The sequence below is a fragment of the Taeniopygia guttata genome, chromosome Z (assembly GCF_048771995.1).
Source record: "Taeniopygia guttata chromosome Z, bTaeGut7.mat, whole genome shotgun sequence".
NCBI lineage: Eukaryota > Metazoa > Chordata > Aves > Passeriformes > Estrildidae > Taeniopygia > Taeniopygia guttata.
The window spans coordinates 27,932,202-27,954,077 of NC_133063.1; the positions used below are offsets into that span (position 1 = coordinate 27,932,202).

General features: G+C 36.6%; 1 long non-coding RNA gene across 1 annotated transcript; it reads right to left on the reverse strand.

The window, feature by feature from the left end:
• Positions 1–6,061: 6,061 nt before the first annotated feature.
• LOC140681897 (uncharacterized) lies at positions 6,062–7,349 on the reverse strand. Its single transcript, XR_012053116.1, has 2 exons — positions 7,109–7,349; positions 6,062–6,686 (listed from the first exon to the last, which is right to left on the reverse strand). It is a non-coding gene; the product is annotated as an uncharacterized lncRNA (long non-coding RNA).
• Positions 7,350–21,876: the final 14,527 nt, after the last annotated feature.

Sequence of the window (21,876 nt, forward strand, 5' to 3'; positions counted from 1 at the left end):
GCTCTGCTGACTGTCAAGACATTAACTGTGATTTGTTAATTAATAGATCTCTACAAGCAATTGTGATGAGAGCATTTGCTGTCATGTGTAAAAAGCAAGAGAAAATATAGGACACAGCAGAGCATTTTGTTGCAGTGGAGTTAATGAATGAACTCTCAGATTTGAGGTGACACTTGGTGGCTTTTGGTTGTCTTCATTACTTTTACTTTTACATGTTAACATGAAAGGCTTTCATATGCTGAAAGTCCCTGCTTTTCCCCAGTGGTGTATATAGCTGAAAGCCAGCCAGAAGAGCGACCCAGTTAGAGAAAATGTCTTTGGTAAAGAGATCTTATGCTGAGCATTTTCCTCCCTGTTCCCTTAGGAGAACCTCATAGTTTCCAGTTGCTGACTACCAAGTATGGCCAGAATTTCTCCTTGTCTCTCCCGAATTTACAGTGTTGCAGCCATGAGAAAGGATGCTTTCTGCTATCAACAAAAAATTTTATCCCCTTTCGCTGTCCTCCAAAAATTCTTACTGCAGGTTTTTAACCCCTGATAGCCAAAATCACTCAAAGGGTAAGCAAGGTTTTGGCTCTGTACCAGCTCTAAGCTCTGTTGTCTGTCTCTTCTCCCCCTCCACCCATGTGAAATTTAGATTTAGCTTTCGTAATTATTATTAAAATTAGCAGAAATTATCAGAGTATCTAAGCTAAAGAGAATAACTGTTGTTTTCCTTTTTCCAGACAATGATATCTTCAGCTCTACAGTTTCATGAAATATCTATACTTAACAAAAACATTACTTCATTTTCATGGTATTTCTTTTGTGCCTAGAAGCAACCCTGTAATTGTTCACTTCAATTACAACATTACTATTTTATACTGAAACCCATTTTATCTGCATGCCAGCTTTTTATGTGTTTTACCAACTATATCTATTTCCATTACTGCAAGGCTGATGGTTTGTCTCAAGAGGAAATCAAATCCATTAATTCAGAAATTTCAAGCACGGCTGCTTCTGCCATAAGCAGCATTTCTTATGCTAATAGCAAATGTGCTGAAACTGAAAAGAACTGACACAGCTCTGTTTTTTATCATAACTTAAGTATTTATGTAAAAAGGCAAATCCAATAGTAGTAGGAAACTGTAAGTGTTATTATATATAATTCACTTTACTGAGAACTTGCCTGGTTTGTGCAACAGTGTCTTAAATCATGCTGTTTGTGACTTTAACTTGCTTGACATTTGGGGTCTGCTTTAGATCTTGGGTACCTCAATGAAAATCTGCCATTGTTCATCTAGCAACAATACAATTATTTCAGATTTACCACAGACAAATGGAGATCAGGATATGCTTGCTTATTGTATTTCATCTCACAATCACAATATTCTAAACTAACTTTGGACTCTATTTACAGAACATGCATTATAGAAGTAGGACATCTTTTTTTCTCAGCCACAAAAATAGCCATTTCAAAGCTAATTTAGGTATTTCCAAGAAGCTTTTTCCGTCCAATACTATACAGAAATAAATGTATCCCCCACTTCCTACTGCCCCTCATTTAATGCACTTAGTCCTGTTGTATCACATGGGCTGTGTTCAATTAGATACCTTAACAAGATAAACTCTGACTTTGACCTAGAAAAAACGTAAACCAGATTGCTGCTGAATTCTACATAAGCTTTTCCAGGTTTTGTGACCTGTTTATGTAAATGAAAAATGCAAAAGATCCTTATAATGAGAACCATATTAGTTTCTGAGGGTTTGGGTTTTTCTTAATATATGTGCACACAGACAGAATGTACAAGAAAACTTTGCCATTCTTGCCCTTCATTTTTTAAGCAAAACCCTTTAGTGCTGTAAATCAGATCTCATTGGGAGATCTTATACACTGGCTGCTGATAAGCTGTTGAGAACTAGACAGGGCTTTTAGGAATTGCTGAACCATGAAGCTGACCTGCTTAGTGTTTTGTTGTAGGCTATTAAATCCAGGATTGGTGTTTTAAGATGATTCTGCTTTCTTCTTCCCTTGGCCTGGTTAAGCAGCTCTACACCCACCTCATCATTTAGCTGATTAAAATAAAAACTAAAATGAGAAACCTGCTGTTTGAAAATCCTTCCTTCACCCATCAAATTAATGGGAGTGACTTAGGTTGGCATAGTATATGGCTTTAGAAATTTGACACTCATTTCGCAACTGAGAAAAGATTTACTAATTTTACACACCACTCAGCTTTGGTAGCAGTAGAATGACATTCTTTTCTCCAAAACCAAGCGCAACATTTTTGTAAATATGTTATTTGGTTGTCTCATTGTAATTGGGTAAAACGACTTCTTCCCACTAGCATATTGACAATTACGTATGAAAAGACCAAGCACAAAGGATTATATTTCAGCTAGAATGCTTTCATTGTCCAATTTTTCAAGTGTTTTGCTATGTACCTGTCAGTGCCTAGTTAGAAGCATGCTAGTTCTTTGCACATCTCTTTCATACTGAGAGAGAAATTAAATGTACCCTTTTATTTTTTTCTCTGTTTGATGAGTGTTAACAAGTGCAGCATTTTAGAAAACCCAACCAAATATAGCTCTGTAGCTGTTGCTACTAAATAAAGCAAAAGCCACCTGGTAACAAAGTTCACTGAGGCGTCATTTCTTTGTGTGGCTGAAAGAAAGAGAAGAAGAGAAGAAAAAGAACTCACATACTCATTGAAGTAAATCTCATTGAATCACATTTGGGAGACAAAACCACAATGTGTATGCTGTATATAGATATATATATAAGTGTGCATATATATATATATATATATATATACATATATATATATATATATATATATATTTCCAAGTAGACTTGTCTCCCAGATTCTCTTTGATAGGAATTAAGGCATTCATATTCAGGAACTGGAGGAAAAGTATTTAAAACTATACATCATATTGCTACAAAAAGCTTTGTTTTTGAAATCAGACATATTTTTATCACAAGCAGATTTTTATCTCCATTTATTTTGGACCTGTGATGTAAATTCAATTGCCATTGGGGCTGTTTTCACATTATCACTCCATTTATTTTGGGATTTTTATAATGACTTAGGAAATCTAAGCTCTCATTATAATGTTCTTATTTAATGAAGATGTCTTGTTTTAATTTTCTCATAGTCAAAAACAAAAGCTGTGAGAAGCAAAAGAATCACAAAATAATAGGGCCCACCACATTAGAATGAAAAAGGATTTAATTTGTATATAATATATGCAAGTTCTCATGCTTTTCAGGAATGAAATTTAATTACTGTGCAACCTTTCTCCTTGTCTGTTAATCTATTGTTCTTTTTGTAATTGCTCATTTTTTACTTTTAGCACAGACAAAGAATCAAATTGAAAATTCAGCCTCAGTATCCTGGCCACATCCTTAACACTGGTTCTCTTCATCATTTCAACAGCTGTTCATGAGACTGCTAGCATTTCCCACATTCTGGGGCAGGAGAGTTTGTTTTCCTCCCTGTATTTTATAGGCTCATGTTTCACTATAAGCCTTATGAAGCCTTATGTGTGTATTCAAGCTTGAGATGATGAACAGGCTTTTAGATCCATCAGATCACAAAGGTTTGTTGTTCGGGATTTTTAAACAGCATTCCCACAACTGCTGCTCAGTTTGCTGCTGTGTCCTATCTGCAAAATAGCAAAATAATAACTCTGTTAGGAAGTAACATTATGCCCCGCTGTGGGACTACTTTTACTCTGCCTGGAAAAGGAACATAGAAGCTTATTACCGAGAAAGCGTGTGAGGTTACTGCAGCGAAATCTAGATTTTTTTTTCCTCAGTAATTACTGATTTCTAGTACCATAGCTATAAATATTTGTTCTAATACTGCATAAAGTACATGCCTTCAGAACACCAATAGCTCCTTCTAATGATTTTTTTGAGTTTAAATTCTGTACTCCTCCATCAATTCTCTGTCTTCTGATCAACATTTGCTGATTCAGACATGACCTGTTTAATTAGAAATGCATTTAATATAATTTAAATCAGAAAAAGAATAATGAGGGTTTTTTTTCCAACACATTCAATAAAAGAGAGAGTTAATTTGCACTCAGGGACACTCTCCTCCCCAAAGTGTCCTACATTTCTCCTAAAGTGTCCCACACTCTGGGTGTGATTCAGTTCATGATTTTAGACACTAAAAGATTGACATCCTGCACTGGTCACCCAGTTATTGGAAAAATGCACAAATATTTCCAAGTGGAGATTTACTCCCTGTGCTTTTCTTTCTTGGTTAGAAATGGAGCAAGATTACGGGAGGCAGATAAATTCTGTTTGGGAGTGAATTCTACTCTATGTTATCTGGGGTGTATGAGGTGTGTGGATCAAACAGCTTTCAGGGAGGTTAAGTGTGATCATGGTCTTAGGATAACCTGAACTAATGCCTTTGTGGTGTTCCTATACTAATTTCAAAAGTTAATTTCCCCTTACCCTGCCCTTCAGAATCCTTAAAGTATTTTTTTCTAGTCTAAATGCACCTTCTGACAAGCAACCTGAGAATATCAGTTTGCTTGGCTGGTCAGCAATGGCCAGTCATCTGTAAAGCTATTTACATGATATCTGAGAGGTCTGTTCTCAAATCAGTGCACAAATAGACATTAACAGCAATACAAGCTATGAACAAACATGAAAGTAAAGCAACTCCCTAATTAGCAATAATGAAACAGCAGTCTCTTAGAGTTATGAAAGGTAGTGACACCCATATTTACTTCAAAATGAAATGAGCATAAAACTAAAAATAAAACATTAAGCTGATAAATCAAGGAAAAGTAACCTGGAGCTTGAAATTCTGTGCAGCCCTACAGGCAGTCCCTTCATGGAGATAAATGCACATTTTACTATCCTGCTGCAAATATCTGCTTTGCAAGCATTCACTTTGCAAGATGAATTGCAAAAAATAATATATGCGGACTTGAATTTGTTTTCTTGGGTCAACACAAAAGCACATGAAAGAAGAAAACCCAGGGAATTTATGTCAGCATACAGGGATGTGTGACTGATGGATGACTGCATTTCCAGATACTGCTGGAAACTGTGTTGATTCAAGCACCACTCTAAGTATTTTTATTTATTGTTTTTTGACAATTACTTTTATCCCAGCTATTTGTTTGTGAGTGCTCCTTTGGACATGAATTTTAGGTCACCATGAACTCCTCATGGTCCAGTTATGCCAATTTATTTCTATTTTATCTTAAAGAAGACTTTTTCCTCAGTTTGATATACATTATATTTAGTGTATTTATAGAATACAGCCTTCATGTCTTCAATTGGTTTTTAGCAGTCTCATGTTAGAGACACTTTTTTTCTATATATTGTCCACCAAGAAAACATTCTTTTCAAGGCCATTCTAGAAGACCACATTAATTTTGTCTAAACTTATCTTATGGGTTCTGAATTATTTTCCAGATAAGGATTCATCATTGATTTGCAGATTAAGACTTCCTTTAAACCAATGTTTTGAAATACACTAGCTTTCAACTGATTTTATTTCACAAAAAAATTACATTAGTAACTTGTAGTCATTCTTTTTTAAATAAATACTTACTTTGTTTCTTCATATGCTTGAACCTGATGAGCCCACAGCATGTCACAGAAATTCTTTTTACCTTCAAGTGCATGATCTTGACCTCTGTATCTTTTTTCTTTGGATAATCAGTCCTCAGGGTAAGCCAGTTTGTTAATGAACATACTCTGCAATGATAAATGTTTCCTAATCAATTGTCTTTGAGAAATATGCTTCAGTTTAGAGTATATTGCTTGGAATATTACACCAGTATTTTAAGCATAACTATCAAATGAAACCAGTCTAAATCCCAGGTTATCTTCTTCTGACCAAAAACCTGTGTTCAAACAATCTGCAGACATTTCTATTTATTCAGTACCTCAGTATTCTTACAGTTCTTTCCTCTCTTTGGACTTTACTGAATATGTTTACAAAATGTCATGGTTTGACGCTGGCACAATGCCAGCGCCCCATGAAAATACAATTTACCAATCAAATGCTGTGAAATGTGATCAAGGACAGAGCAAAGCAGGCCAAACTTAATAACAAAGGAAAAAACTTTATTACACTACTACTACTACTACTATAAAAGGAAAAGAAAGGAAAGAAAAAAAACACACAAAATTCGAAATGAAAACCTTCCAAAACATTTCTCCTCCCTCCACCCAACTCCACCAAACCCCAGCGAGACCCATTTGGATCCTTAATCAAGTTTTCACCCTTCAATATAATCAATACTAAGTCCATCGGGGAAGAGAGGAGTCCCCCTTGCAACCATAGACCCCCAGGAAACACAGCTGCCACCTTTGTGTTTCCAATGTCACACGTGGCACCGCCCAGACCGGCCAATGTGACACTCTCCTCTCCATGTCCCAGTGCTCTCACCACCGGGCATGGACAGAGACTGCTTATAGGGCCCCTTTAAGGATGCTTTGCCAAGGACCACCAGGAACAACAGTCCAGTATCACAATTTGGGACTAGAGTCCCCCCCCCATTTTCCCCTGGGGCCGAGGGTCCAAAAGACAGAGATCGCCTTCTCTTCTTCCTGAAGATGGAGGGCATCCTCACACCCTCCTCAGCTCTCTCTCTGTCCACTCCAAAACTGGTAGTTGCTGCAGAAGGTCTCTTGGTTCACCAATGCATCCCCCTAAAATGCAGTCCCTCTTGAAAGAAAGAGTGGTTCAGTCTATGGTAAACAAGCAGAGTCCAGCCAAAAAGCCACTCTATCATCTGCCCCCAACCTTCTCTAAACATCTGAGGTTTCAAGCTGTCTCTCTTTTCTTCAAATTCAGGAGGAGTAATATTTCATAAAGCCTTCATTTCTCAGGAAGGGTTAAAAGTCCCAACTCCCAAGGATGGCTCGCTGCCCAGGCTCCAGCTCCCACAGCCCGGCTGGGCACCTTGCGGCCCCCCCGCTCTTCTCCTTCCCTGCGGCGAACTGCCGATAAAACCACCGAGTCTCTTTTTTTCTCTCTTGGGAGAGAGAGAGACTCTGGGGGGGGAAACGGAGACATCCCAGATTTCTCCACCCTTCCATCTGCAGGAGCTGACCCAGCCGGTTCCGATCCTTTACCTCCTGGCCTACCTCTGCAGGCCGCATGGCTCCCCTCCCCCACCCAGCCCGGGCTGGGCAGGGGAGAGGTCCGTCCCATGCGGTGACCGGAACCAAAGAAGGACGAGTCCTCCTGGGAATTCCGCTTTTAACCCCTCTGTGTTCTCAGAGGCGTGTCCACCTTCAATTGGTCACCCCAAGTGTCAGTATCTAAACCTGACCCCTGACTGGTGAACCTCTTCCTTCTAAAAAATTCTCTTCCCGTGTCAAACCATGACACAAACTTTTAAAACATACCAGTACATTTGAAATGAATAGATATTCTGCAAAATCTTGGTTTGGAAAATAGGTGTTTTACTAAGTCTTAATTTGAAATATCAATCTTTGTATTAATTATTTCATTTAAAATCAGAAGAGTTGCCTATGTTGTTATATTACTTCGCTATACTAAATTCTTAACAGCATCTAGGGAACCTTAGCAAGCTCCTGACATATGCCAAATTTCCTTACCAGTGAAGAAATTATTTCAAGAAAGATAGATGTCCCAAAATAGGAGATATTCAAGCATCCACAGGAAAGAAATAAGTCGTAAATTGATGACTATTTCACTTGTTTTGGTGGTATCACATATCTTCTCTATTTCTTTAGACAGTGAAACTATGCTAATTTATCCTTTGTTTAGTAATTTGGAAAACCTGTCAATTTTTTTCCCTTACTGTCCAAGTAAGGGAAAAAAATAGTCCTCTGACTCTTATGAAGTCAGATGTGGACAAATCTCCATTAAGTACAATTTCTAAGTACTGTCAATATTTGGCAACAAGATAGTTAAATAGTTTGAACTTATTGAGGACTTAGACTGACTCACTTTTTCCCCCTTATTCCACAGAAGCAAGCCCTGGAATATAATTTCTAGCCTTTTGAACTTTACAAACGAATATATTTCTGAGATTTCACCAGCCTTGGTCCTACTAATTGCTCTGAGCAAACACTGCTTGTTCCATGCTGTTCATGACACATTTAATGCTATGTGAGATTAACACTTCACAGCCTTTGCAAGATTTGTTTTTTGCACCTCTCTACTTTATTAAAGTGTAACATTGTTAAAGGGAAAGCCCCCACAAAGACTTTTTACAGCTGTTGTGCTCTTCTATAGTCAGACCTTGTCAGAAACCTTCTCCTTTTTCATAAGTTTTTTCATTCTGCCTTGATCATTCTAACTATATCCTGGATTTTAGAAATTACTTTTAAGAAGACCAGGTTGTATATTTGAATTTATAGCCTTCATATAGCAACAGATATATCCAGTCTGGAAAGGTATAAAGAATACAGAATAAATTAAAAATTTAACTTCCTTTAAAAATGAACTCAAGGAAATAGTTCTTAATGTCAGATGCTTTCTAGCAAGTTATGCTTTATGCTTCTACCAGTGCACTGTGTAAGTCCAGCCCAGCAAAGTTAGTGGAGCATCTTAGTAATGCTTGTCCTTTCTTCAAACCCTGCACAATCTTACATTAGTCATAAACTACTTCTGCAGCACCATGACAGAGCAATACACCTCAGTCCACCTTTTGCCTTGGAGTATAAAAAGATAAGCAAAAGCCAGAGTATCAATATGCAGCAATTGATGTTGGCTGAAGATTTCTCCAGGCTGTTGTAATTGCTTGCTGTTTTCTTGGCTGCAGACCAGCTGCTGTTCCTTCCAGGTCTCTGTACTGAAGACGAGAACTGATGTACATTTTTTTATCATTGTTTGTCATAATATTCAGGCCAATAGAAGAATCCCAGCAGAAATGAGCTTTATGAGCTTTTTCTTGCTGGCTGGTGTACCAGCTTAGGTCAGCAATGTCCTTTTTTCTAGAAAGCACTTTTATTTGTATTCTTAATATTTCAAAGACAATTTAAAAGCAAAACAAGCAAGTACATCATGGACATCTTCTCCAGACTATTTTGTGAAAGTTCAGAAAGTCCAAAGTTTTGTGAGACTCAAATGACCAGAGATCAAATGTGGCTATGACCAGGTTAGAGCCTATGAGCAGGATTGGATGGTGCTTATAAAATATTGCAGCTGTTATGTTTAGCCTCATGCTCCAGCATAAGCCATGCCTCCTGTAAGCCACTAACTTGCTTGTTCCTCCTCTGAAATGGGACATTTGCCTCTCTGCTCCTAGAAACAAAAGCCAGCCCTGGCTTGAGCTGGCCTGCCATTGGATATTGGAATTTCAGTCTTCCCAGCAACCCTTCAAGAAATCATCAGAAACCTGCCTGATGTTTTACTGCAGCTATATTTTGGATTCTTGATACTTCCAATCTCTTCTAAATACAATACACTTCTAAATACTTCTAAATTGTTTATAACTAAGAAATGCCTGCTCTTCTATGGGGACATAGGTAAATGTGCATATCCAGGTTGCCATCATCAGTGGGAGTGCAGGGAAAAGCATGCCTTAAGTGCCTCTTTTGGTAATGACATTCTTGCTGGTGCTCACAGGAACCAGCTGTCTATGCAGGTCACTAAGCCCATCTCAGCCATGATGACTGTTCCAGTGATAATTCTGATATACAAAGCCCTACAATCCTGTCCTGTTCCTGGGATTGTTGTTGTTGTTGTTTTTTTTTTGTTTGTTTGTTTGGTTTTTTTGGGGTTTTTTTTGTTTTGGTTTGGTTTGGTTTTTTTTTTTTTGTGTGTGCATATCATTTATATAATATTTTAAAAATTATTTTTCCTATCTTCTCTTTGACCTCAATTTGCATAGCAAAGGTTTAATATGAATAAACTGTTCAGCTTACAGTCTTCCACCCTGAAATGTATTTTACCTTTTTTCTCTGATTTCTGATCAGGCCAATGCTGCCAGGATGTTCTCTAAGGAAAATCCACCACTTGCTCTTGCTTCCATAGGAAGTCCCTATGGAACTTTGTGATCAACAAGGAGGAGTAATATTTATTTCCCTTTATAGAGCAATCCACAACTGCTGGAAGCACAGCCTACTGCATTTTGGTACACTCTGAGAAATACAGGCTCTAAGCATTTTTGCCTTGCTCCTTTTAGGACCAGCTGTGCTGGAGGTCTGTACTTTCTCTCCAGCTGTGAGAGAAGTGAACATGTAATAAACTTTCTTTAGTACAGGTCAGCAATGAGTGAGTCAGTCTCAGCCCTCTTCAGACATTCATTCCAGGTTAGTGCAAATTAGGAAGAAAGGACTGAAATTTTGATTTGAAAGTACTTATTTCATAGTTTGTAAGCAAGTGAAAATAACTGTTCATAGGGAAATGTTAAGATTGTGTCTCACTGCACTGCACATTTCATCATAAGTTTTAACATCTATCTACTGCATGTTTATGATCCTTTAGGAGCTTGTAAATATGATGATGACATTTGAAGATTCATGGAAGAAAAGAACTCTATAAAAATCCTTTGTAAATTTATTAGAAGTGATGGGGAAAAGATCCTACATAAAATTTTGTTTTAGATTCATTTCCAGATATTTATGTTTCTAATACACTGCATTTTGTGACTCTGGAAAGACCAGAAGAATATGTTATCTTAATTTCCTGAACATTGCAAGTTACACATAGATTATTCTCCTTCTCAAGTACAATAATTTTTTGTTGCTGACAGATTATAAATAATGTGGAAAATAAAGGTATATAAGACCACATTTAAAACATTTTTACTGATAGGAGGTCCTTCATTTGAACAATCTATAAGATCATATTTTATCTGTATATATACTTTCTGCTAGACTAAAAGTTGAGGGATTTTTAGCTTCATTATAGATAATGCATTAGAAGGTACTAGTCAAAAATATATGTAAGCTCTCTTTTCATATTTTCTATTGACATTACTGATTCTCCACTGCAAATCAGTCTGACACATATAACTTCTAATAGTTATGTTGCAGCTGTGAAGTGAGTATCACAACCTTTTAATAAAACTGGCACAGTTTCATAATGTGTGTCTGTGAGGTAAAGAGCAGGTCAAAAAGTAACATACCACAGATGTCTGAAAGGTTCTTCTAGACAGAAAATCTGTAACCACTAAATGCATAACCACTGCCGTAGAGTTAGCTATTGCTCTTCATAGGTTTGTGAGACTCACTGGTAATTCAATCTTGCAAAATCTTGGCTTTTATTTTTGTGAAAATTTAACAGATAAATTTTGCCAGATTCCATCTTATTTTTGGTGATTCACTGTGGGTAAAAGAACCTCCTACAGCTCTGTATGCTTCCCACTAAACAACCCACACTTCCAATTGGGGAATGATGAATTTTGTAGCAGGAATTTGTACAGAAAATAGGAATGAGTGTTTTGCAACACCTAACATGCAGGCCCAACTTACACTGCGTTGTGAAGAAACATTGGGGAACTGGAGGTTGGAGAGAGAAACTGCTGTAGAATATTGGAAGCATTATTAAAAATTGCAAACATGCAATTTTGTCACACCAAGAAATTTAATATATTGGTAAAAGTTTGAATGAGGAAATGGCAGATTAGTACCTGTATATTAACCAAGAGGGTGAAGATGGTATGTGGAAGGAACATAGAGTGTTCTTTCTAATGCAGAAGATTTTATTCAGTACTGTGTAAAGCCTTAAAAAGGCTTTTGTAGAAAAGCAAAGCCAAGGGCATGGAAACAAATGAAAATAATAAAATATAGTGCAGTTTTACCAGAGGTTGATTGTGTGAGACTAATTTAATACCTTTTTTTTTAATATATATAAGATAACTGAATTCTTTGACAGGGTTAATAAAGTGGACCTAATCTATCTTAATGCTAAGTGTTTCCCACAGTGTCCTATAGTAAATCAGCACATAAGATGGAGATAATGGTTATTAAGATGGGAATGATGAGGGGGGAAGAAACTAAAAAGGAAACAGCAACAGAATATATTTAGGCGTGAATTATGTCCCTGGTGGCTTGGCATTTTCTTTAAAATAGTCTGTATATTCTACTTTGTAAGGTTATCTCAGACTAAATAGACTTCAAATACATGTAGGTGAAATAGATAAATGATGCATCCTGACTGTCATATTACTGGCAGCAAAATAAAGGAATGTAGCTTCTATAAAAGGGACGGGACTGGGAATACAGGAGTTGGGAGGAGGGAATAAGAAACCTTGTTTGCATGATGGCCTTCCTCTCCAAATATTGTGGTCCTGTTCAGAGGATGTCAATTGACCACAGGCCTATCCAGTGAGTATACCAGAGAAGGGCATCAAGACTGTGTAAGGGGCTAGAGCACAACTCTTACAAAGATCAGCTGAGGGAGCTGGGGGTGTTTGGCCTGCAGAAAATGAGGCTATGGGGGGGACGTTATCACTCTCTCCAACTCCATGAAAGGAGAGTGTAGCCAGATGGGGATGAGCCTCTTCTCATGGGCAACCAGCAACAGGATGAGTGGAAATGGCTTCAAGGTGCACTGGAGAAGGTTTAGATTGCATATTAAGAAAATTCTCTCACTAGAAAGGTCGTAAAGCATTGGTACAGACAGCCGAGCAAAGTGATGGTTTAAATATTCAAAAAATGGCACTTGAGGACCTGATATAAAGGTGAACATGTTGGCTGTATGTTCTTGACAGTTGGACTTGATGAACAAGAGTGTCTTTTCCAACCTTAATGATTTTATGATTGCATCATTCCTGTACTTTTTTATACTCGTATCCTTTCAACAGTGAAGCACCTTATCATACATTTGTGTCTTTCTCCTAAACTCTAAGTTTAAACCCACTCATATGTGAAAGCAATATGTCTTCATATATGAAAAGCAATACCTTACAGATGTTTCTCAGATTCACAGGAGTAGTGGCCATGACTGCATTCCTGGCCCCACTGCTGAGGTGGAGCTGGCACTAGGTTGCATTTCCCTTGCTCAGGCAGCAAGGGACCAGCACTTTTACCAGTCTCTCTGATCTACCTCTCACACAGAAATCCTCAATAAATGTTCAACTTAGAAAGCAAAAAACTGGCTGCAAATTTCAGGGTGAAAATTGCAGGCATGTGGTAACTAAATGCTACTATTTCTTAGGAAAATCTTATTTGAGAAGTATAGGATGACCTTGTAAATAGGAAGGATTGAAATAAGGAATAGAAAAAGAATCAAATGCTCAGTATATAAAATGCAAACTTGTGTATTTGAGCACTAATAATAAGGCTTTTCAATAAAGTCCTGATCAATTGCAGTGATGATGTGCTATAAGCATACAATTCATGGGATGACTGGGAGGTGTTGTGTTCATTCAGTTGTGAAAAAAAATAATGCAAAAATATTATAACATGTTATATACAGACACAGCTACATAGAACTACTAGTCAGCAAATTAAATTCTCTTTGTACTATTGTTTATGGGTCTGATTACTTATATGCAAAGGATTTAAACAGAAACTCAAAGGTCTAAACTCTTAAGAGAGATTTGAGTCTGCTGGGGATGGGAAAATAAAAACGTACTGTTATACCTAACCTACAAAACTAGAAACTAGAGGTGGGGAGACAAACACATTCTGTATTTTTGAAAGGTCCAATGGTTTTCCAATGAAAAGACAGCTCAAGCATAAGGTAAACAGTTCTGTATTTGCATAACTCTGTTTTTGAGATATATTTATAGAGGTTTTTTTTGGTTCTCGGTCTCAGCAAAAAAGGAAAAAAAGGAATTGTTTCCTTATAATTTTATCTTTTTCTACCTCTCTTCTCCCTACCTAGCTGATATTTGCCAATACACAGATTCTTTTTTTCCTTCTTTTTTTAGGTTTTTGCTCTTTTGCATCACAAATTGATCTTTTTTACAGACAGTATTCTGAAGAGTGCCAGGAACCTCTCAGGGTTCAAGCAAGATTTTAAGACAAGAAGGAATCTTTTCTCATTAGAAGTACCTTGGACTTTCCAGATCCCTCCACACACAATTGAAACACAATGCTTCTTTCTGCCTTACATGTGAATTCTATTTGGTGGTCTCTTGGTTATTCTGTGGACCTAGGAAAATACTGTTTTCTCATTTCCTTCACCATATACTCTAGCCACTCTTGATGTTGAGCTCTTATAGGTGTTTTGGGTTTTTTTGTTGATGATGTAAATGGCATGTTAAGGAAAGCTTTTGCATATGGGGAGCAAATTAGGTGCATACACTTTGGGCATTTCAGGAAGGTTTCTGCAGACCTGTGGGCTCAAAGCCTATGTGATTCCAGCTGCCCAAAGCATTTCATAAGGCACATTCAGCACTATATTTCCATGACCTGCACCTGGTTGCACCCTAGAAAAGTGAAGTCAATGCAAAACTTGACAAAGTTGCTCAAAGAAAGTTTCCCACATGAAATATAGCCTGAATTTAAAACAGATTCATGTTCTTTGTGATCAAAATAAAAATTTCTCATTACTCTTATTACTTGATAGTAGTATCCATGGTGATTTTTGTTTATTTGTTACCTCTGATGTTGAGATTTTTTAATATGAGAAGCAACTGCACAGCATTCAAATCAGTCCCTATTCATGAATGCATCCCATCGATGAGTGTATCTTGACATTTACAGGGCCTAGATGTCCACCTTTCTTCATGATGCTCTCAGCATTGACATCAATGCTGAGAGCATTGATCAAAGTATTCTCTTCTTTACTTTGACCTCACTGGCAGATGGGTGTATCTGTGTCTTATGATCACACAGACTCTGCTATTCCCTGTCAGTGTCAGTCTCTTGGTTTCATAAAATGTTTCATTCATTGAATCCTGCCTGATGTCAATATGCTCGGGCAATTTGCCAGAAGCATGTATAATGCATTCAAAGTCTGAGCTCAAAAAGGTTTAGACTTGGGAAAAATACGACACTGTACTGCCCAGAGACTGAAACTTCTGAGACTTTGGTTTATTAAAGTGTCTTCTGCCCCTTAACATTATTAATACCCAGTTTTCACATCCAGGGGTTGTGAACTGCAAATGAAATGGAAATGTCTTTGCAAATTGCTCTTTCCTATGCCTCCAATCCTGTCTTAGTGCCCGGTTTGGAAACAGAAAGGCTGTGTCTGAAATCCAAGGCAGCTATTTCCTACATACCTGTTGCATGATAGAAGCACACTTGATAGCGGCTACATAAATAGGCTGGCCACATCCAAGATGCAGTAATCTAAACCACAGCATCAGGATTCATTGATATGTTTCATTTGGATGACATGAATGCAATTTCTGAAAAAAAAACTGAGAATCACAACATATTTAATGAAAGATGTAGTTTACATTTCATCATAAGTGCACATCTGTATTTAAAGCCCTCTGTTCCATTATGTTATATTTTGGGTTCACTTTCATAGTAATAAGTGAAATATATCACTATGACCACTCCCAAGTTGAGCCTAAAACTGACCCAGTTTACTCTTGCTAGTAGAGTTTGAGCTGGTGTTGAAAGACCTAACATGGGATATTTCATTACTGTGAAAAATAGCATCATCAAAAATGACAGATGAGAGTTTACATAAGGTCAGTTTCTGAAGGAAAAATTTTATTAGACTGTGGTTTATTTCTTTGACACAAATTATTGTTTTTCAAGAACCCTAAGTTTGTCAAAGCACCAAAGACAGAAAATTCAGAAATGCACAACATTTATTTACCAAAAAATTATCTGGATTTTTTACACTGGAAAGTGTACTTGGAGATTTGTTTATTCCTGAAAATAGACTTCTTATGATTCTAGTTTGCCTGCAGTGTCAGAAATTATACTGGAATATTCTTATTCACCTTTCTGTAACTCTACTTAGAGAAGAGTTGAAAAGGCTCATAAAAAATGGAACATACCAAATTACGGTTTTTTTTTTTTTTAATGTGCAGTTCTCATTCAATCACAAACTGAATGGGCTTTATTAGCCAGTAGTATTAATTCCATCCTTTTTCATACCATCATTTACATGATGTGGTTTTGAAACACTTCTGACATCTGGTGAAGTAGAATTAGTTGTTCCTAATTAGGAACACCTCCCAGGAAGCTGCACCCTCCAAAACACATTAAAGATAATTTTTGTTAAGTGTAAAGTGTTGTGCTAAAACTTTGCATATTGATCCCAAGATCATGTCATAGATACCACACCAGGACCTCTGAAAGTTTTGATAATAATGGGACATGACACACTCTAAATACCAGTATAATCATATATTCTGCCATTTTCAATGTCTTTTCTGATGCTATCAAGGAATGCTCTTCCAAAGTTTTTCCATTACGATCATGACATTATTTGTTCTATAACTTAGTACATAGTTACATTTTTAAAGTAGCTCTGTGCTACTTTTTAATTTACGTAAAATAAAATGGCTATCCTTATTTTTCTTAATAATCCACTTCATAATGGGTAAAGAAAATTATTGGCATAGAGTTTAGAAGTGTGATGTCGGGAGAAGAAAGCACTTTACTGATATCTCCTTTATTATACTGATTTATTCTGAATGACAGAAAAAATTACATAAGAAATGATGTATGATGATTAGTTATGCAGCACAAAAGGAAGAGTTTAATTTGGACTAGTAACAATGCCATTAGAAAACAAACAAAACATTAACGAACAATCATTTTTTCAATCATACCAGACTGGGAAAAAGTGTAGTTTTGACTCTGCTTGCAAATACAAAGAGTCATGGAAAAAATGTTTCAGTATGACCCACTCTAATGTTTTTGATTTATAACATTATTGTTGTAGCCCTAAACTCATTCTGTTATATATTAAACTGATTTATAGCATTTAAAAAAGCCTGCTATGTTCACAAAAACTAGTCCCAAAAAACAACTATAAGCTCATTTCAGTATGGGTTTCCTAGATCTATTAATTTGCTGACTAGGTTTGGAAGATTTCCTAATTACTACTTAGTGGTTTGCAGTAGTCATTAAAACCTCCTACTACATGTGTAGAGTGCATGACTGGACAAAGATACAAAGTGTATATATATATTTTTTTCAATGTACCTTTCTGTATGACAGCTGATATCTGCCAACCTTTCCTTTAGCTTTGCAACAATTTTAGTTTCCTTTGGTTTCTTTCTTTGTACTAAACATGCACTTGCAATGATATTGATAATTGATCTTTTTAGGTTATTTTATTGAAATCTTGTAATATTATTCATTAGCATTATTTAGCTATATTTGCCAACTTGCAGAGATCCAGAGCTGTTTTTTAAATCACTTGTCCTAACATACATATATATACTATACATGAGCCAAAGACTCACAAAATTCATTTCAGACTCAGACATAGACTAATTTTTGTCAATATGTGCTATCTTATTTCACTTTAAAATCTAGGGTGGATTTTTTTGTTACTGTAATATTTTGGAACATCCTATAATAATGTTTTAAATTTTTGCTTTTATATTTTTCCGATCCTCTACTGCACTAGTGTATAACTCTGAACTCAATATAGTGTGTTAGTAAGCTGTCTTCACTGTTGGGTCAGACAAAACAATCCTTCCAGATCTGAGAACCAAGGTCACGGTCACTGCCTTAGGCTGTGAAAAGTATGAACAATAGTGAATTGAGGGGAGGAAACTGGGGGTATATGATTTCATTACCTGAAGCTGTAACTGGACAATTGACCTCTGATAAGCAAATAGACCAAATTTTAATCTGTCTGGAAAACTCATGACCACTGTCCATCTTTGGTGTAGCCCCTCTTGGAGGCTTTTGCACTGCACAAGGTGTATCTATTGAAGGCCTTTAATAAATACCTACTTTATTCTCTAACTTTGACTAGACTCTGCTCTAGGCAGCCACTCCAAGGCATCAATAAATTCTAGAAAAGGAATGTAGGATCTAGAGCCAACAATTAATTGAGAAGATAAAGGGGGAAACTCCTTTTACATTATAGTTATGTTTTTAATAGATTTCAACCTATAAGTTTATCAAGGGTTAGATATGATTCAGCAGGAGAAGTGCAATATAGGAGAAGGGTAAGATTATTTGGTTGGGTTTACGTAAACTCAAATCTGAATTGTTGTATGGCTCTCCTTTCCCATTTAAAAAATAGTACTGCAATCAGGGTTGAGTATATAATATACTCATATATACATATAATATGTTTTTACAACCTCTGTATCAATATTCATCAATCCCAGCATAAACTGGAGCACTACAAGTCTGAGAATGTCACTAAGGGTCAAAGACACATCCTCGATATCCAAGAAGTTGCATTCTCATGAACAGCTGCCTTCTCTTACACAGCTCCAAGTGGATCCCAATATATCACTGTTTAACCCAAATGAAGCTCTCCTGCTTTCCTGCCCTTCTGGATACTACCCTTTCAATGGAAGTCAGGAAAGAGACATTTACCGATATCTGTATGACATTACTCCAACACGTTAATGAAGCAGAATTTTACTGCTTTACATTTTAGTATAATGAGTGAATACTGTTTTGCTGATCTACATAAGCTGTGCTTCTAGACATAGATCTTGAATAAATATTACAGTAAGGATAATAAAGAGATTATTATTTTTCCTAAGATGTATACACACACTTCCCTTTTGATTCAGCAAGAGTATCATGAATGTTACAGAGTACAGGACTTCACCTTTAAACATTTAACACATGTAAGCACATGTATGCACAGATATAATCAATTTTATTTGAACTCAGCTTTGAAATTTCTGCAGCTTTTTAAACACTGTGATGGTTATAGTTCAAGAGAGGGAAAAACAGTAAAAAAATTAGACTTCATGAACTTCCTTCTAAGGCCTAATCCAGAGATTTACAAGTGTGCTTTCTTGTAAAAAATAAAGCTTAGGGCTCAATCTTTTTGTGAAAACATAGGAAAGTAGCTATTGTGAGAGTTGTGGTAGTGGCTCTGAGAGGAAGAAATTTTGATCAAGTTTTGCTTGTTTTTTAACATTTGTTGCTCTTGTACACTAAAATATGAAGATCATTTAAGCATATTAACCATTAAGAAACTCTTCAGCTTTTGATGAAAAAGAAAGAAAAAGAAAAAGAAAAAGAAAAAGAAAAAGAAAAAGAAAAAGAAAAAGAAAAAGAAAAAGAAAAAGAAAAAGAAAAAGAAAAAGAAAAAGAAAAAGAAAAAGAAAAAGAAAAAGAAAAAGAAAAAGAAAAAGAAAAAGAAAAAGAAAAAGAAAAAGAAAAAAAAATATTGCTTTTTGAAAAAATATGTATAATAGACATTTATGTGGATTACTTGTATCACTAAGGAAAACCTTTATACATTTTCAATGAGCAACCATAAAGAAAGAATAAAACTTGATGAAAGAGAATTTGCTTAGTAGTAATACAGGTGTACATTGACAGAGAACTAGTTAGTGTACATGATGATATAGGCAGAGACATTTGAAGTCTATCTAAATATCATAGAAAATATTTGAGAACTTTTTTTATGATAGCTGAAAAAAACCTTTACTCTGCTTTCAGATTTGTAGTGCATTTTGGTTCTATTTTTCCTTCATAATTAGTTCAATTACTACCCAGAAATAATTGATACAGGTGCCCGGTTCTTCTCTACATTTTTCAGCCAACATTCAGTATTCAAGACATGGCATGAATGGACCACCTCTCCAGTATTATGAATGGTCATTTAATCTCCATCCTCAATTCACCATGACCCCAGAAGCAAAGGCTGCCAATTATATTGGACTGTACCAAACTATGCATAATTGTTTTACAGAGATTGCCTTTTCAGTGATTTCATTTTTATTTCAAAAACCACAGCTTTTACTGATTCAGCTGCTTTGACATCCTTGTTTCTTAATTAGAGAGGAAAAAACTTGATGGATGGACCACATGGTGGATAAATTATTAGCTATGTGGTGGCACTCAAAGTGTTGCAGTCAATGGCTCAATGTCCAGCTGCAGACCAGTGATGAGCAGTGATCCTCAGGGGATGGTGTTGTGACATCTTTGTTAGCAACAGGGACACTGGGACTCAATGCATGCTCATCAAGTCTGCCAGTGACACAAAGTGTGTGGCACAGTCAATGCTGTAGGGAAAGGATGCTTGAGAGGTTCACAGGCCATTGTAATCCTGAAATCCAACAAGTATAAGGACCTGCATCTGGATCTGGGCAATCCCAAGTACCATTTCAGGCTGGGCTGAAGATAGATCAAGAGCAGTTCTGCCAAAAAGGATTTGTGGGTGTTGGTGGATGAGTAGTTTCAACATGACCCAGCAACATATGCTGGCAGCCCAGAAAAACACTTGTATCCTGGGCTGCAGCAAAAGAATTCTGGCTAGCAGGGGAAGACAGGGGATTTTCACCCTTCTATGTCACATGCAAGAGAACCTACCTGGAGTGCCGCATCCAGCTCTGGGACTCCCCGCATAAGGACATGGAACTAGTTGGAACTAGTCCAGAGGAGGGTCATGAAGATACTGGCCAGACTGGAACATCTCTGCTCTTGAAGACAGGTTGAGGGATTTCGGGTTTCTCAGCAAACAGAAGAGAAGGCTCCAGGGATACCTTATGGCACCTTCTAGTACCTAAACAGGACTTAAAAGGAAGATGGAGTGGGAATTTTATGAGGGCATGCAGTTACAGAACAAGGTGTGATGGGATGAAACTGAAAGAGGGTAGGTTTCGATTATATATAAGAATCGAATTCTTCGCTGTGAAGGTGATGAGGCACTGGAACAGGCTGCCCAAAGAAGTTGTGGATGCCCCATCCTGGGAAATGTTCAAAGCTAGGTTGGATGGAACCTTGAGCAACCTGGTCTAGTAGGTGTCCCTGCACAGGGGAGGGAGTTGAAACTGAGTAATCTTTGAAGTCTGTTCCAACCTAAACCTTTCTGTGATCCTATGATTCTCTGAAAACAGAAAAAAATATGCAAATAGAACAAAATACCAACAGAACAAAATACTTGATTGAAACAAATAGTTCAGTTATACTGCAGAATACCTTTCTTTTGAAGGAAGTAGAGGTAAACCATATTCTTGTAAATCTCAGTGTCAGACATGCATGTGAAAGGAATAAAACATTTTGATTTTAAATAGTCTTAACCAATTTTGTATTTCAGTTTTGTATACTTGGAGTAAGACAATCACATTTCTCAGACATATATTACTTATTATTTAGCTACTGCAACAGTAAACCTACAGTCCCTACAATTCTAAATAATTTGAGAGTGATATACTTAGGTGTATGACAAACTTTTTTCAAAAGGTTTTGCAGTAGACTCAAGCCAATGTTATGAATTTTTAGCTGTTGCCTGGGGTTGTATTAATTGTAAATTTTTAAGGATATAAAATATTTTAAAATTTCTTCTCTGTGTAGACAATAGTCCTTAGTTAAGGAATTCACCCTTTCTAGTTAAGTTGATTTTACTCACTCCCCCAAAACATATTTATACACTTCATAAAAGTATGGATTGATTTTGTACCTCTTAGTTTTTGAATTAAAGAACTGTAAGAGTTTACCTTGAAAACTGTAACATGCTTGTACTTAAATGTCCCCAGACAAACATCTGCCACCCTGTTAAATGACTCTATGCTGGCCACTACTGTATGGAGAAAAGTGTCATCAAATAAATATTTCAAATATTGAAGTGGTGTATCTTGCTCATTCAACTGTGAAACAGTACTTTTTTCTAGGACACCAGATGAAAATATTATAATCCAAACCACATTTTACAGGAATTTCTTGCAATGGTTCCATTTTCAGACAGCGAGTAGAGCCTGTCTGTAAACATAAGTTTTCAGAAATGCAACTTTAGTAAAATCACAGAAGCAAGAGCAATGGATCTTGTATCATAACAGCACAAACAAGCAAGATCAAAGCTACATCAAGTTAATTGAAATAACAAGACTTAATTGTAAAAGTCAGCTGTGAATCACCTTTTAGTT